Source organism: Podarcis raffonei, chromosome 1, assembly GCF_027172205.1.
Source record: "Podarcis raffonei isolate rPodRaf1 chromosome 1, rPodRaf1.pri, whole genome shotgun sequence".
In the NCBI taxonomy this organism is placed as follows: Eukaryota; Metazoa; Chordata; class Lepidosauria; order Squamata; family Lacertidae; genus Podarcis; species Podarcis raffonei.
In genome coordinates, this window is record NC_070602.1 from 494,242 (window position 1) to 509,067 (window position 14,826).

A 14,826-nucleotide genomic window follows, 5' to 3' on the forward strand; every position below is an offset into this window, starting at 1 on the left:
TTTGTGAGGTATGGATGAGTAACCCCCATTGGCCAGATGTTGGTCATGTTGATGTGCTCCTCACTAGACCATTTCCTCCAAGAGAAGGGGATCGTGCACGACTGGCCCCCCTTCCATAACCATTTCTTCTGCTCGAAGTCCGTGGGTATTTTAAGGAGATATAATTGTTGGGGGAAGTCGCTAGGCAGTGTCCTAAAATGATCTGAGGTGGAAAATTTGTGTCTGTAACGAAGCAGTTGGCAGGGAAGCCTAAAAGCAAAAGTGTGTAAGCCTGTCAGGAATCTGAAGAGGAGAGGGAGAAGATTTAGGGTGGGTGGAAGGCAGAAGTGGATTGGAGGCTGGAGCGTGGCCTGATTTCAGCAAGCATCTCAGCTCAGCAATTATGGATGCTCACCTGTTGAGCTGGACAAACAGCCTGAGGTGGGACGAAGCTTGGGTCACATGTTGGCCACACATTGCAAGAGCCCTGTCAGGGTTGTGGCCTTTCCCCCGCTGCCAGCCCCCTCTGGAATAAGAATGTGGGAGCCAAGATTTGTCAGCTACCCCTCTCCTCTGAACTGTACTTAAGCCAGGCTCCTTGGAGGGCAGCAAGACCAGCATCAGAAACTTTATTGCTGGTTAACTCTCATTTTTTGCTTTGTATTTATGCACTTAAACCTACATGGGTGTTTGTTTCTTTTTGTAACCATTGAATTTATTCTGTGTTTGCTAAATGGTTGATTTTTGATCATTTGAATTTACTGTTTGTATATTTGTAGGGACACGTGTGGCGCTGTGGGTTAAACCACAGAGCCTAGGACTTGCCAATCAGAAGGTCAGCGGTTCAAATCCCCGCAACAGGGTGAGCTCCCGTTGCTTGGTCCCTGCTCCTGCCCACCTAGCAGTTCGAAAGCACCTCAAAGTGCAAGTAGATAAATAGGTACCGCTCCAGCGGGAAGGTAAACAGCATTTCCGTGCACTGCTCTGGTTCACCAGAAGCGACTTAGTCATGCTGGCCACATGACCCGGAAGTTGTATGCCGGCTCCCTCGGCCAGTAAAGCAAGATGAGCGCTGCAACCCCAGAGCCGACCACGACTGGACCTAATGGTCAGGGGTCCCTTTACCTTTACTTGTATATTTGTATTTCTGATGTTCTCCATTCAGAGGTTTTGAATGTTTCCTGTCAGCCGCTTTGGGAACAGTTCATGGTGAGAAAGTGACCCATAACTGAAATCAAGTCAGATCAAGTCAAATCGATGGTTCTGAAGCCCCACCCCCAACCAGCAAGAAGAGGGAGCAGGTGGGATCACCAGTCCATGGGATCTCACCATGGAAGTCGGGGAGCGCAGCCGGGCCAGCTTGCCCAGCCCCCCAAGTCATGCAGTCCACCAGCCCTGTCCCTCAATGCCCACCCATCAGACATGGAGCTCTGGAAAGGCCTGGCAATGGGGTCTCTTTTCCCAGAAGGCCCCATAACCCTTTCAGGAAGATGCCCCTCTCCTCCAGGGACAGCCACATGCCCAGGGATGATGATGATGATGATTAAGACGCCACCCATCTGAATGGGTTTCCCAGCCATTCTGAGCAGCTTCCCATAAATTATAAAACCACGATAAAGAGTCAAACATTAAGAAAGCTTGCAGTGGCCCCATCTCCAGAAGAGACTGGACAGGGCATTGCAGGAGCACAGAACCATAGAACCAAACAGCATAGGGTGCTGGAGAGCACTTAAGAAGTCAAAGAAGCTTCAGGTCAAAAGACAATGTTGAATACAATGGATAAAAATAGGTTTATTCTACAAATATCAGCGTTGTAATTTACAGTTACTGACTCACACTTGTGAGCATGAAAGGGTTAACTTGAGCCCAGAGCTCCAGTTATCCGAGTGAGTGTGACTGAGCAGCTCTCAGCCGCCTCTGCTCCCCTCTTTCTCTTTCCCCTTTGTGCTTCCTGGAACAAGCAAAGAAGGAGCCATGCGGACATGGCTCCCTGCAAGAGAACTTCCTAAAAGGAGATTTTACAGCCTGCATCTTTGCTAACCCAAAGATTGCACAATCCTTTTTTTTGTAAGTAACCCAAGTTCTTTTCTTTTCTCATCTTTGTTTTACTGCCATAGGATGGAAGCTGGTTGGCTGTAACTTCTGGAAACTCTGTGACCAAAATATGCACTTGTTTGCAAAACCAAAGTGTCTGTGATTTATTTCAGTATTTTTGCGAGGAATGTTTGTTTTGGGTGGGTGAGGGCAGAAGCAAATCTACCCAAGTTCTAATGTACTTGGAGCAATCGCCTTTGTGCCTAACTCTGCTATGAGACAGTAAGAATCTGTCTTCCAAACCTCTCTCCAACGATCTGTTCGCATGGAAATCAGAAAGGAAAGAGATTCAAAAAGTTTTCCATCTTGGATTGTGCTCTTTTTTGCTTTGCTTTTGTAGGTGGGGATGGGGGTGTGAATTATTTGCAAGGTTCTCAGAATCAAAGAGCATTTTCAAAGGGTGTCCCTGGGTCAAGGAGCAGCAAGTGGCCATCGTCCACTGACTCAAGCGCAAGGAGTGACTCCAATGTCCGTCCCCCCCCCCTGGTGGTCCCTTCTCAGCCCACAGAGGAATTGCAGGAGTCGTGGCAGCATTTAAAGTGCAGCCTTTGCCTGTTGTTCTGCGATCATCTGGCTACAAAACCAAAGAGGTTTCTAGCGTGAATAAAAGATGAACAACACGGTTTTGCTTTTTCTGGGGCCTCTAACCAAGAATCCTGCTCACCTCACTGTCTGCTTTATGCAAAAGCTCAAGCAAGCAAGCGAATCTACTTTCTGAACCAAAATATCTTCCAACACTGAAACAACCTCTCCTTTGTGAATTTTGCTTTCTCCTTCATGTTCCACCAGACCTTTGAACAAGTCGAGGCCGTACAAGCCCTGACTAATTTTTTATGGGGGGTGGGGGGTTTGCTTCCATGGCTACAGGTTGCTCATGCAGAAAGATGCAAAAAGCAATGGGTTGGGGGTGGGGGCAGAGTGTGATTATCCCCATCCACTCTGCTGGTGTGTAACCTTAAGGAACCAAGATGAGTCCGAGGTCAGAGATTTGCTGGTGGTGGGAGGCGCCAGCTGGGGACCCCCCAAGGGAAATCCCAGAGGAGAAAGGCTCAGAGCCTGGGGTTGATGGTGGGACACTCAGAAGAGGTCAGAGGAGGAGGATTGGGGGAAGTGCTGGGTGCTGTAGGGGCAACCAGATTTAGTGAGCAGGAGGAATCTGTGACAGGGAGCAGTTCAGACTCTGAGGCTGAGGCAGAGGAGGAGGGGGAGTCCAGAGGTTGTTGAGTCTCCCTCTCTGGCTGCAACGAGCTCTTCTCACCCCTGGTCTCCAAAAAACCACAGAATAATGAAGAGAGCAGAACAGAGACCATAGTCTGAGACTGCCTGGGAAACATCTGGGAGAAGAGGAGTCTTAGAAAGGGTGGGAGGCAGGTGTGCTGGCTCCGGGGGTAACCCATGAAATGCGGTCCAGGACCGGTCCAGAGTCCGAAGGTTCTGCTAGGAACTTTTGAATTATGGTGTTGGAGGAGACTCTTGAGAGTCCCATGGTCTGCAAGACTAAACAACAACAACAAGAAGAAGTGTCTGACTCCAGCCAGCCCTGACACCAGGCCAAAGGGGGACCATCCAGGCCAGCATCCTCTTCTCACAGTGGCCACCCAGTTCCCCAATGAGAAACCCTTAAGCAGGATCCAGCACAAGATCCTGCTTAATTGGATTTGTAACTGGCTGACTGACCGAACCCAAAGGGTGCTCATCAATGGTTCCTCTTCATCCTGGAGAAGAGTGACTAGTGGGGTGCCACAGGGTTCTGTCTTGGGCCCGGTCTTATTCAACATCTTTATCAACGACTTGGATGATGGACTCAAGGGCATCCTGATCAAATTTGCAGATGACACCAAACTGGGAGGGGTGGCTAACACCCCAGAGGACAGGATCACACTTCAAAACGACCTTGACAGATTAGAGAACTGGGCCAAAACAAACAAGATGAATTTTAGCAGGGAGAAATGTAAAGTATTGCACTTGGGCAAAAAAAATGAGAGGCACAAATACAGGATGGGTGACACCTGGCTTGAGAGCAGTACATGTGAAAAGGATCTAGGAGTCTTGGTGGACCACAAACTTGACATGAGCCAACAGTGTGACGCGGCAGCTAAAAAAGCCAATGCAATTCTGGGCTGCATCAATAGGAGTATAGCATCTAGATCAAGGGAAGTAATAGTGCCACTGTATTCTGCTCTGGTCAGACCTCACCTGGAGTACTGTGTCCAGTTCTGGGTGCCACAGTTCAAGAAGGACACTGACAAACTGGAACGTGTCCAGAGGAGGGCAACCAAAATGGTCAAAGGCCTGGAAACGATGCCTTATGAGGAACGGCTAAGGGAGCTGGGCATGTTTAGCCTGGAGAAGAGGAGGTTAAGGGGTGATATGATAGCCATGTTCAAATATATAAAAGGATGTCACATAGAGGAGGGAGAAAGGTTGTTTTCTGCTGCTCCAGAGAAGCGGACACGGAGCAATGGATCCAAACTGCAGGAAAGAAGATTCCACCTAAACATTAGGAAGAACTTCCTGACAGTAAGAGCTGTTTGACAGTGGAATTTGCTGCCAAGGAGTGTGGTGGAGTCTCCTTCTTTGGAGGTCTTTAAGCAGAGGCTTGACAACCATATGTCAGGAGTGCTCTGATGGTGTTTCCTGCTTGGCACTCGATGGCCCTTGTGGTCTCTTCCAACTCTATCATTCTATGATTCTATGATCCCTCTCCCCTCCCGTGGCTTCCAGCAACTGCTAACCAGAAGCATTGCTGCCTCCAGCTGTGGAGGCAGAGCAGAGACATCTTTGCTAGTAGCCATCAATAGCCCTCTCCACCTCCATGAATTTGTCTAACCCTCTTGCAAAGGCCTCTAGGTTGGTGGCCATAGCTGCCTCCTGTGGGAGGGAGTTCCACAGATTAACTCTGCGCTGCAACCATTTCCAGGTCCCCTTACCCCCCTGCCAATGTGGTAAGCAAGAGCCACAGGTACCAACGGATGGCTCTCAACCAACTCTGGGGCTCCTTTGGCTTCCGCTGCGCGAGCTGAGCCCCCCACTAAGGCTTCGCCTGCCGATTTCTCAAGAGCCAAGCCTAAAACGTCCTGAAGTACCTGCAAGGCTTTCATCTTCATTATGACCCGCGCTTCCTCAATTGTCTTGCAGGTCCTGCCATGCTCAATACCAACTAGATTAAATGAATTACTTCAATTAAATTGGCATTTTGTGCATCACTTGGGTTAGTCTATTTGCATCTCGTTGTGTGCAGAGCAATTTGTCTAACAATTTAAGGGTAACGGAGGAAACAAGCAGGAAACCGGCACTGTATCCTTTTGGAGATATTGAAACCGCACTGGGCACGATGGTGGGAGGCAGAAAGCCTTTGAAAGCCAGCCAGCCTTGTGTGGGTGAGAAATATGGGTTTTTGAATTAACCTGAAAAACAGGTATGAAGGGGAGGGGGCTTTGCTTCTGTTTATCGATGCGCTGAATGTTCCAGGTGCCGCACCAGAAGCCCCGGGCCATTTGCTGTGTTAACAGCTTCCCAAGATGGCTGCACTCCCCACGTGGCCGGGCATGGGGTCCTTGGCTGTAACGGCCTCCAGATGCAGGATTCCGCCGGGGTGCTCCTTACGGAGAGGATTTGCATTGAAAGGGCTTTTCAAGGAGTGACAGCAGCCTTCGGGGGAATTGCAGAAATGGTTTTTCATTTCAGGAGGGATGCATCGTCTCGGGGAAAGGAGGCTTAGCTTGGCGGGGGAGAGCGCATGTCTTGCGCATGGGGGGTCTCAGGTACGACCCCTGGCAATCCCAGCGAAATTGCCAACATGCAGCAGCTGTGAAAAAGATGGATTACCATGCTTGGGATCGTTAGGAAGAGGAAACTGCCGATATCACGATGCTCTCATACAAATCTTTGGTGGGATTGTATACAAAATGCTGGGGGCAGTTCTGGCTGCCTCACCCGGAGAAGGATGTTGTAGGGCTGAAAGGAAGAAGAGAAGAGTTTGGATTTGATATCCCGCTTTATCTCTAGCCTAAGGAGTCTCAAAGCGGCTAAGATTCTCCTTTCCCTTCCTCCCCCACAACAAACACTCTGTGAGGTGAGTGGGGCTGAGAGACTTCAGAGAAGTGTGACTGGCCCAAGGTCACCCAGCAGCTGCATGTGGAGGAGCAGGGAAGCGAACCCGGTTCACCAGATTACGAGTCCACCGCTCTTAACCACTACACCACACTGGCTGGGGGTTGTGGCTGTTGGGGTTGTTGGGGGGTGAATAACAGAATCATATGTGGGTTGCAGAGCAGTCAAGTACATTTTCCTGTTGCCTAGAGTGGACACCCAGGGGAATGTGGCTCCAGACAGGGATGACCTCCTGTCCTACCTGCTCTGGAGCTTCTTCCCCCTGTGTGAGACCAGGGAGATGGGCATGGCCCTAGCTGACCAGACAAAAGGGTTGGCCACGCAACCATCTCCCTCTTGGACTTTTGGATCCTTAATCTCTTAGCCAGCGCACGGCTCTTCACACAGGATGGAGCCCACAAGCAGAAAGTCCAAGATGTAGCTCAGACTTCTTTTCACTGTAACCACAAGGTAAAGGCTGCCTTCAGATTACTGCTGGGAACTGAATGTGAGTCAAACTTCATTCTTACTTTTAAAGAAGACTGTGTTGTGTCGTCATATTATTTTAAGAGGGAAATAAAGGGGAAACTCACCAGGAACAATACAGGTTGGAGAAGCCAGACAGGATTGCTTAATTAAAGGATTCTAATGAATCTGAGTTTTGACCAAACTGCGGGAGGCAGTGGAAGACAGGAGTGCCTGGCGTGCTCTGGTCTGTGGGGTCATGAAGAGTCGGATGCAACTAAACAACTAAACAACAACAACAACGAATCACCAACTTGCTTCCAATAACTTGCAAAGGGAATGTGCTCTGCTGTTTACTCGCTAGTGTGAGTGAGGAGGGATAATATCAAAACAATACTGTAGATCCTCTCCTACTTTCCTTAACTTTCCCACATCATAGAATTGTGGAGTTGGAAGGGACCCTGAGGGTCATCCAGTCCAACCCTCTGCAATGCAAGAATCTCATCTAGAGCATCCATGACAGGTAGCCACCCAACCTCTGCTAAAAACCTCCAAGGAAGGAAGTCCACCTCCTCCTGAGGGAGTCCATTCCATTGTTCCATTCCATTACTGCCAGAAAGTTCTTCCTGAATTTTAGTTGGAATCTCCTTTCTTGTAACTTGAAGCCATGGGTTCGAGTCCTCCCCTCCAGAGCAGGAAAAAACAAGCTTGTTCCCTCTTCCTCTCAGCCTCAGGAATAGTTGAAGGAGCCTAGAATCATAAAATCATAGAATCATAGAATCATAGAGTTGGAAGAGACCACAAGGGCCATCGAGTCCAACCCCCTGCCAAGCAGGAAACACCATCAGAGCACTCCTGACATATGGTTGTCAAGCCTCTGCTTAAAGACCTCCAAAGAAGGAGACTCCACCACACTCCTTGGCAGCAAATTCCACTGTCGAACAGCTCTTACTGTCAGGAAGTTCTTCCTAATGTTTAGGTGGAATCTTCTTTCTTGTAGTTTGGATCCATTGCTCCGTGTCCGCTTCTCTGGAGCAGCAGAAAACAACCTTTCTCCCTCCTCTATGTGACATCCTTTTATATATTTGAACATGGCTATCATATCACCCCTTAACCTCCTCTTCTCCAGGCTAAACATGCCCAGCTCCCTTAGCCGTTCCTCATAAGGCATCGTTTCCAGGCCTTTGACCATTTTGGTTGCCCTCCTCTGGACACGTTCCAGTTTGTCAGTGTCCTTCTTGAACTGTGGTGCCCAGAACTGGACACAGTACTCCAGGTGAGGTCTGACCAGAGCAGAATACAGTGGCACTATTACTTCCCTTGATCTAGATGCTATACTCCTATTGATGCAGCCCAGCCTGGAGAAGAGGAGATTGAGAGGAGATAGGAGAGCCATCTCCAATATCCAAAGGGCTGTCACATGGGAGATGGAGCAAGCTTGCTTTCTCCTGCTCCTGCGGGGAGGACCCAAACCAATGGAGATTCTGACTAAACCTCAGGAAGACTTTTCTGACAGTAAGGTTTGCTCAGCAGTGGAACTCCCTCAGAAGAAGGTGGACTCTCCTGTCCCCAGAAGCTTTCAAGGAGAGTCTGGATGGCCATTTTTCAGGACTTCTTTAGCTGCTATTCCTTAATCACAGAGGGTTGGATTAGATGGCCTTTGGGGTTCCCTTCCAACTTTACCATTCTGTGATTCCTGCTGTCTCTCGCTTGTTTGTCCATCTCCACTTTTGTTGAAACATTCTGTGCCACAGTGACAGTTGCAGGTGTGCAGGTGTGCGTCTTCCCTGAGGCAATGGGCTTCATCTGGGACGCTTACAGTGGGCTCAATTTTCATAATGCAGAAATCTTCCCCCATCTCTCCTTCCCGTTAATGATATGTATTGACTTTTTTCAGCATATTGTAAATTATGCATAAAATGACCAATTTCAGTCCCAGGGAAGGCGCGGCAGAGAGTCCCTCATGCCCGGCAATTACTGGACCGCCATGCAAAAAGACACTTGGGAGATAGAGACCAAAAACCAGGGCTGGGGAGAGAGAAGGAGGGGTGAAGCGAAGTCTAATTCATCTGAGCAATGTGGGCCCCACACCTGATGGGAAAGAGCTTTGATGGCAGCGAATTTGCATTTTTCACAATGGGGCAGAAAAGGTTTGCCCTTGAACTTTCCTAACCAGGAGGCAGAGCTGCATCAAAGGAGCTGCGTTTTTTAGGAATCCGTCATCAGCTCAGCATGCAGAATCCACGTGGCGGTCAAGCATCTTGCCCTGAGGGTCACCTCTTCGCTTTGGGGAGCGGCATTCATCTCCGCAAAGGCATTTTCTCCCTGGAATCTCCTGCAGCCTCAAATCTTCTTCCGCTCTTTGGATAATGGCGCATTCAGCATTCACGAGAAACGGCTCTTCTGAAGTCCCCCATTTCAGCATCATAGATTTTTTTTGCACACACAGAGTCAACATTTCTGATTCTGAATTTTCACAGGGAGTTTGAAGTGAAGACCCCAAAGCCGACAGTTTTGTTTCGGGTGCCCCTCCACAGGCATCTGGTTGGCCTCTGGGAGAACAGGATGCTGAGCTGTGATTCCTGCATGGCAGGCGGTTGGACTAGATGACCCCTGGAGACCCTTCCAACCACCAACAACTCTGTGATTCTGTGACTGGATGGGCCATTAGCCTGATCCCGCAGGCTCCTCTTATCTTCTTAGGTACAGCTGAGACATGGGTGGCGCTGTGGGTTAAACCACAGAGCCTAGGACTTGCCGATCAGAAGGTCGGTGGTTCGAATCCCTGCGATGGGGTGAGCTCCTGTTGCTCAGTCCCAGCTCCTGCCAACCTAGCAGTTCAAAAGCACGTCAAAGTGCAAGTAGATAAATAGGTACCGCTCTGGCGGGAAGGTAAACGGTGTTTCCGTGCGCTGCTCTGGTTCGCCAGAAGTGGTTTAGTCATGCTGGCCACATGATCTGGAAGCTGTACGCCGGCTCCCTCGGCCAGTAAAGAGAGATGAGCGCCACAACCCCAGAACCGGTCATGACTGAACCTAATGGTCAGGGGTCCCTTTACCCTTTACCTTTATCAGGTCCCCTCTCTGTCTTCACATACGCCGTCAATAAGGCTCAGTTTCCAGACACTTGGATCATCTTGGTAGTCCTCCTCTGCCCACCTTCCAGCTTGTCAATATCCTTCTTCAACTGGGGTCCCCAGAAGTAGACACAGGACTCCAGGTGGGGTCTGACCAAAGTAGAATATAGTGGGACTATGACTTCCCTGGGGATGCGGGTGGTGCTGTGGGTTAAACCACAGAGCCTAGGACTTGCCGATCAGAAGGTCGGCGGTTCGAATCCCCGCAATGACAGGGTGAGCTCCCATTGCTCGGTCTCTGCTCCTGCCAACCTAGCAGTTCAAAAGCACATCAAAGTGCAAGTAGATAAATAGGTACCGCTCCGGCGGGAAGGTGAACAGCGTTTCCGTGCACTGCTCTGGTTCGCCAGAAGCGGCTTAGTCATGTTGGCCACATGACCCGGAAGCTGTACGCCGGCTCCCTCGGCCAGTAAAGTGAGATGAGCGCTGCAACCCCAGAGTCGGCCAGGACTGGACCTAATGGTCAGGGGTCCCTTTACAGTTTACAGTTGAGTCATGCCTTTATCAGGACCAACCAAAAAGTCACAAAAAGCAGCACTGGAAGAAGAATCCCAAGGGATTGTGAATGAATTTCGCTCGACAATTTTGAGTTCCTGTATGGCGAGAGAGAGGGAAAAGAGCTTCTCTCCGTCTACTTTCTCGATTTCTGTCATATTTTCTTTTTCATGGTAAATCTTTATTGGTTTAAAATACGGACGTCAATGATCATTTACAATGAAGGTAAGTATAGAAAAATTCAATATAGGAGAAAAAACATCACGACATAAGAGTAAGGAAAAAGTTAAAAAGACGAAAAAGAAAGGAAAGAAAAGACAAAGGAAAAAGGAAAAAACCCCAAAAAATTATACAAAATCATGTTCATCAAATAAAAAATTCTGCTTAAAACTTCCAATCGTTCTCATTATACTATTTCTATTAACATGGTTTTGTCGCACAGCTTTGCTTTATATCCTTTTTCATATATTCCACTCAGGTATTCGTTTCATTCATTTTCGTTCACAAGTATCATTCAAGTTCTGCTAAGATGGTATCATTTGTAGAATATAATCTTATATATTCCTTAAATATTTTCCATTCTCCATATGTTTTCTGATTTAAAGCTCCCTGACTTTACCTGTCAGTTTTGCTAGCTGGAAATATTCTATCCTAAGTGTCTGCTATTCTGTTATCATTGATGTTGTTTCACTTTTCCAGTTTCTCACCACAAGTGTTCTTGATGCTGTGATTGCATGAACAATGGTCTTGTATATATTTCTTAATTTCTATTGGTAATATTCCTAATAAAAAAATCTCTGTCATATTTAGGGATGGACAACTTTAATAATTTCAGTTCCTCTCACTTCCTTTGTTTCCACACCTTAAGTTCGCTTCACCACATTTTTTTCAAAGCCCCCATGGAAATATTTCAGCATTCTAGTCCACATGTCTCTGAATACACACACATATCTTTTTGCAAGCAATTTCCCCAGACATATTAAATTTTCAGATGTTGTTTTCACTCAGTTACGCTTCTTTATACCAACTTTCCCCTGACAAGACACATGGACACTCACTTTTTTGTCGGATAATTGGATTGCAAAATGTTCAGAAGTGCAGGTTTTGAAACACGGCTCTGTTGGGATTCACATCCTGCCTCAGAGGCATCAAGGCACCCATTCGTTACTTATTTCATAAAATTCATGGGCTGCTTGATTGTCAAAAGCACCTTAAATGATTACATAAGAAGAAAATACAATACTGTGAAACTTGCAAAGAAGTTGAGCTTTTAAGCTGAAAGTTCACACAAACCCTCTAAGTACCTGGGTAGCCTCGCTTAAACAAGGTAGTTTTCTTCTTTTTAATATAATTTTTGTTGATTTTCAAAAATATAAAGAATGGGGGGGAAAGTTACATCAAAATATCATAAAAATTCCACATATCAAGATTACTCTGAATCTCTTGACTTCCCCAGATCCCATCCGTGGGTCCTATTAATTCTATTTTCAACTACATATCAATACCTTAAAGAAGGAAGCTTTCTGCATGAGTCAAAAGGAGTTCGGTGAAGGCCCCTTCTTGATTGCAATAGGCAGGCCCATCCCATAATGATCATTTTACTATTTAAACCCCACACATCTGACTCGGTTGGCCCAGTCACTCTGGGCAGCTTCCAACATATATAAAAACAAAATAAAACATTAAACATAAAAAATTCCCTTTACAGGATTGCTTTCAGATGGCTCAGGGGTCGGATAATTCCATGCCCTCCAACATTTCTCTGATGAAAATAGGGACGTCCTAAGGGAAAGCGGGAAATTCGAGGATCAAATCAGAAACCAGGACGGCTTCTCTAAATCAGGGATGTCCCTGGAAAATAGGGACCCTGGGAGGGTCTGCAGTCCCAAGCTGTTAAAAGCTCTATATGCTAATAGACACATTTCCCTACTCTCTTGCTAATAATGCCATTTTAAATGTGCATTTTATATTTGATTTCCTCTAGTAATGTTTCCTTTTGAAATGTTAAGATTGTTAAATGTGCATTCCGTACTTGACCCCCTCTGCAAGGTTTTCTTCTGAAATCTTTTAAGAGAATATTTTCATTTTCTGTTCATTATGTTGCTTTGAATGTATACTTCATTCTTGTCTTTTTTCTGTCATGTTTTATTTGGTATTGTTTTATTTGATGTTTTAATGTAGGTTGTAAACCACTCCAAGTCGTCCCCCCCTTAAAAATATAAAATGCTATAGAAATGTAAACAATAATAACAGCAACAGCTTGGCAGATAGTACAGACGTCTGAGCGCAGGTCTTACTGTATTGGCCTGAATATAAGCCACAATTTCCCCTCCAAATTCCGACCGTGAAAAGTTAAAGTGCGGCTTAAATTCGCAAACTTACAAAAATTGGCTTTGACGATATCGCTGCTGAAACAGACATACGGTAAAATGGAAGGGGGAAAATATTTTATTCCTGATTTGTGAGCTTGAGTGCCTGCGGAATTGTAGCAACTGAATAGCGATTTTCGATTTTAGCAATTGTACAGTAACTTTGGGGGGCTTGCAAGATTGAAGGCTTAAATCGGCTCGGAGTTGCAAATCTACCAACCGCAGCAATTTTCAGCCTGTAACCCAATTTTAAGTGAACGGCTTCAGGTATTGTCTCCCTCCCCCTTTTTCCCCCTTGAATTTTGAAGGTCCCTCTTATTTGCGGGTGCAGCTTATATTCGGGTCAATACGGCATATGCTGACAAGGCCTCGATCCCGTCAGCAATTGGGCTGTAAAGATTGGGTACTTTCTATAATATGTGGTGGTCATGTAAGGTAGTAAAGGGCTTCTGGGGAATGATATATAATGAATTGGAAAAAAATGTTTAAAATAACATTTATTAAAAAACCAGAAGCCTTCTTGCTAGGAATAATAATAATAATAATAATATTAATATATTTCTACCCTGTGCATCTAGCTGGGTTTCCCCAGCCACCCTGGACAGCTTCCAAAAGAAGGTTAAAAGCACATAAAAACATCAGTCATTAAAACTTCCCTAAAGAGGGAAGTTGTCAGCTGTCTTCTTAAATGCCATATATGTTGTTTATTTCTTTGAAATATCAAAAGACTTAAAAAGACTATTTATGTATGCAACAATAATGTTATTAGCTCAGATGAGGGAGGAAAAGAGAGTTCCAACAGAAGAAGAGTTGGTTACCAAAATGATGGACTCTGCCGAAATGGCAACGATGACCGTGAAGACCAGACACCAAGAGGACAAGAAATCTAACCAAGAATGGAGAAAATGTGTGTCGAATACCTTAAAAACCACTGTAGCTACTCAGAAACATTAGCAGGATTGTGATAACACATCTGAGGTCATATGAACTAAAGTAGAAAAGAAGAAGATGAAATAGAATGGATAAATAGAATTATTTGCAAGAAGAGAGGATTAAATTTGGAAACCAGGAGGGGACGGGGGAGTCCGAGGGGTTTGTATAATCCCAGTCTTGTATGCATGAAAAACGTTTGGAACATATGGAAATAATGTTATTATAAAAAACTGAAAGTGGAAAAGGAAGTCCCACACAGAGTGCATTTCAGTAATCCAGTCTTGAAGTATCCAGGACCGCTAAAAGAATTCTTGCTGCAGTTGCTGCATACATATTGATCTCCCTTTGTTATAATAATAATAATAATAATAATAATAATTTATTATTTATACCCCGCCCATCTGGCTGAGTTTCCCCAGCCACTCTGGGCGGCTCCCAATCAGTGTTAAAACAGTACAGCGTTACATATTAAAAACTTCCCTGAACAGGGCTGCCTTAAGATGTCTTCTGAATGTCAGGTAATTATTTATCTCTTTGACATCTGATGGGAGGGCGTTCCACAGGGCGGGCGCCACTACCGAGAAGGCCCTCTGCCTGGTTCCCTGTAACTTGGCTTCTCGCAGTGAGGGAACCGCCAGAAGGCCCTCGGCGCTGGATCTCAGTGTGCGGGCAGAACGATGGGGGTGGAGACGCTCCTTTAGGTATACTGGGCCGAGGCCATTTAGGGCTTTAAAGGTCAGCACCAACCCTTTGTAGGTCTTTCAAGACCGGTGTTATGTGGTCTCGGCGGCAGCCCCCAGTCACCAGTCTGGCTGCCGCATTCTGGATTAGTTGTAATTTCTGGGTCACCTTCAAAGGTAGCCCCACGTAGAGCGCATGGCAGTAGTCCAAGCGGGAGATAACCAGAGCATGCACCACTCTGGCGAGACAGTCTACAGGCAGATAGGGTCTCATCCTGCGTACCAGATGGAGCTGGGAGACAGCTGCCCTGGACACAGAACTGACCTGTGCCTCCATGGACAGCTGTGAGTCCAAAATGACTCCCAGGCTGCGCACCTGGTCCTTCAGGGGCACAGTTACCCCATTCAAGACCAGGGAATCCCCCACACCAACCCGCTCCCTGTCCCCCAAAAACAGTACTTCTGTCTTGTCAGGATTCAACCTCAATCTGTTAGCCGCCATCCATCCTCCAACCGCCTCCAGGCACTCACACAGGACCTTCACCGCCTTCACTGGTTCTGATTTAAAGGAGAGGTAGAGCTG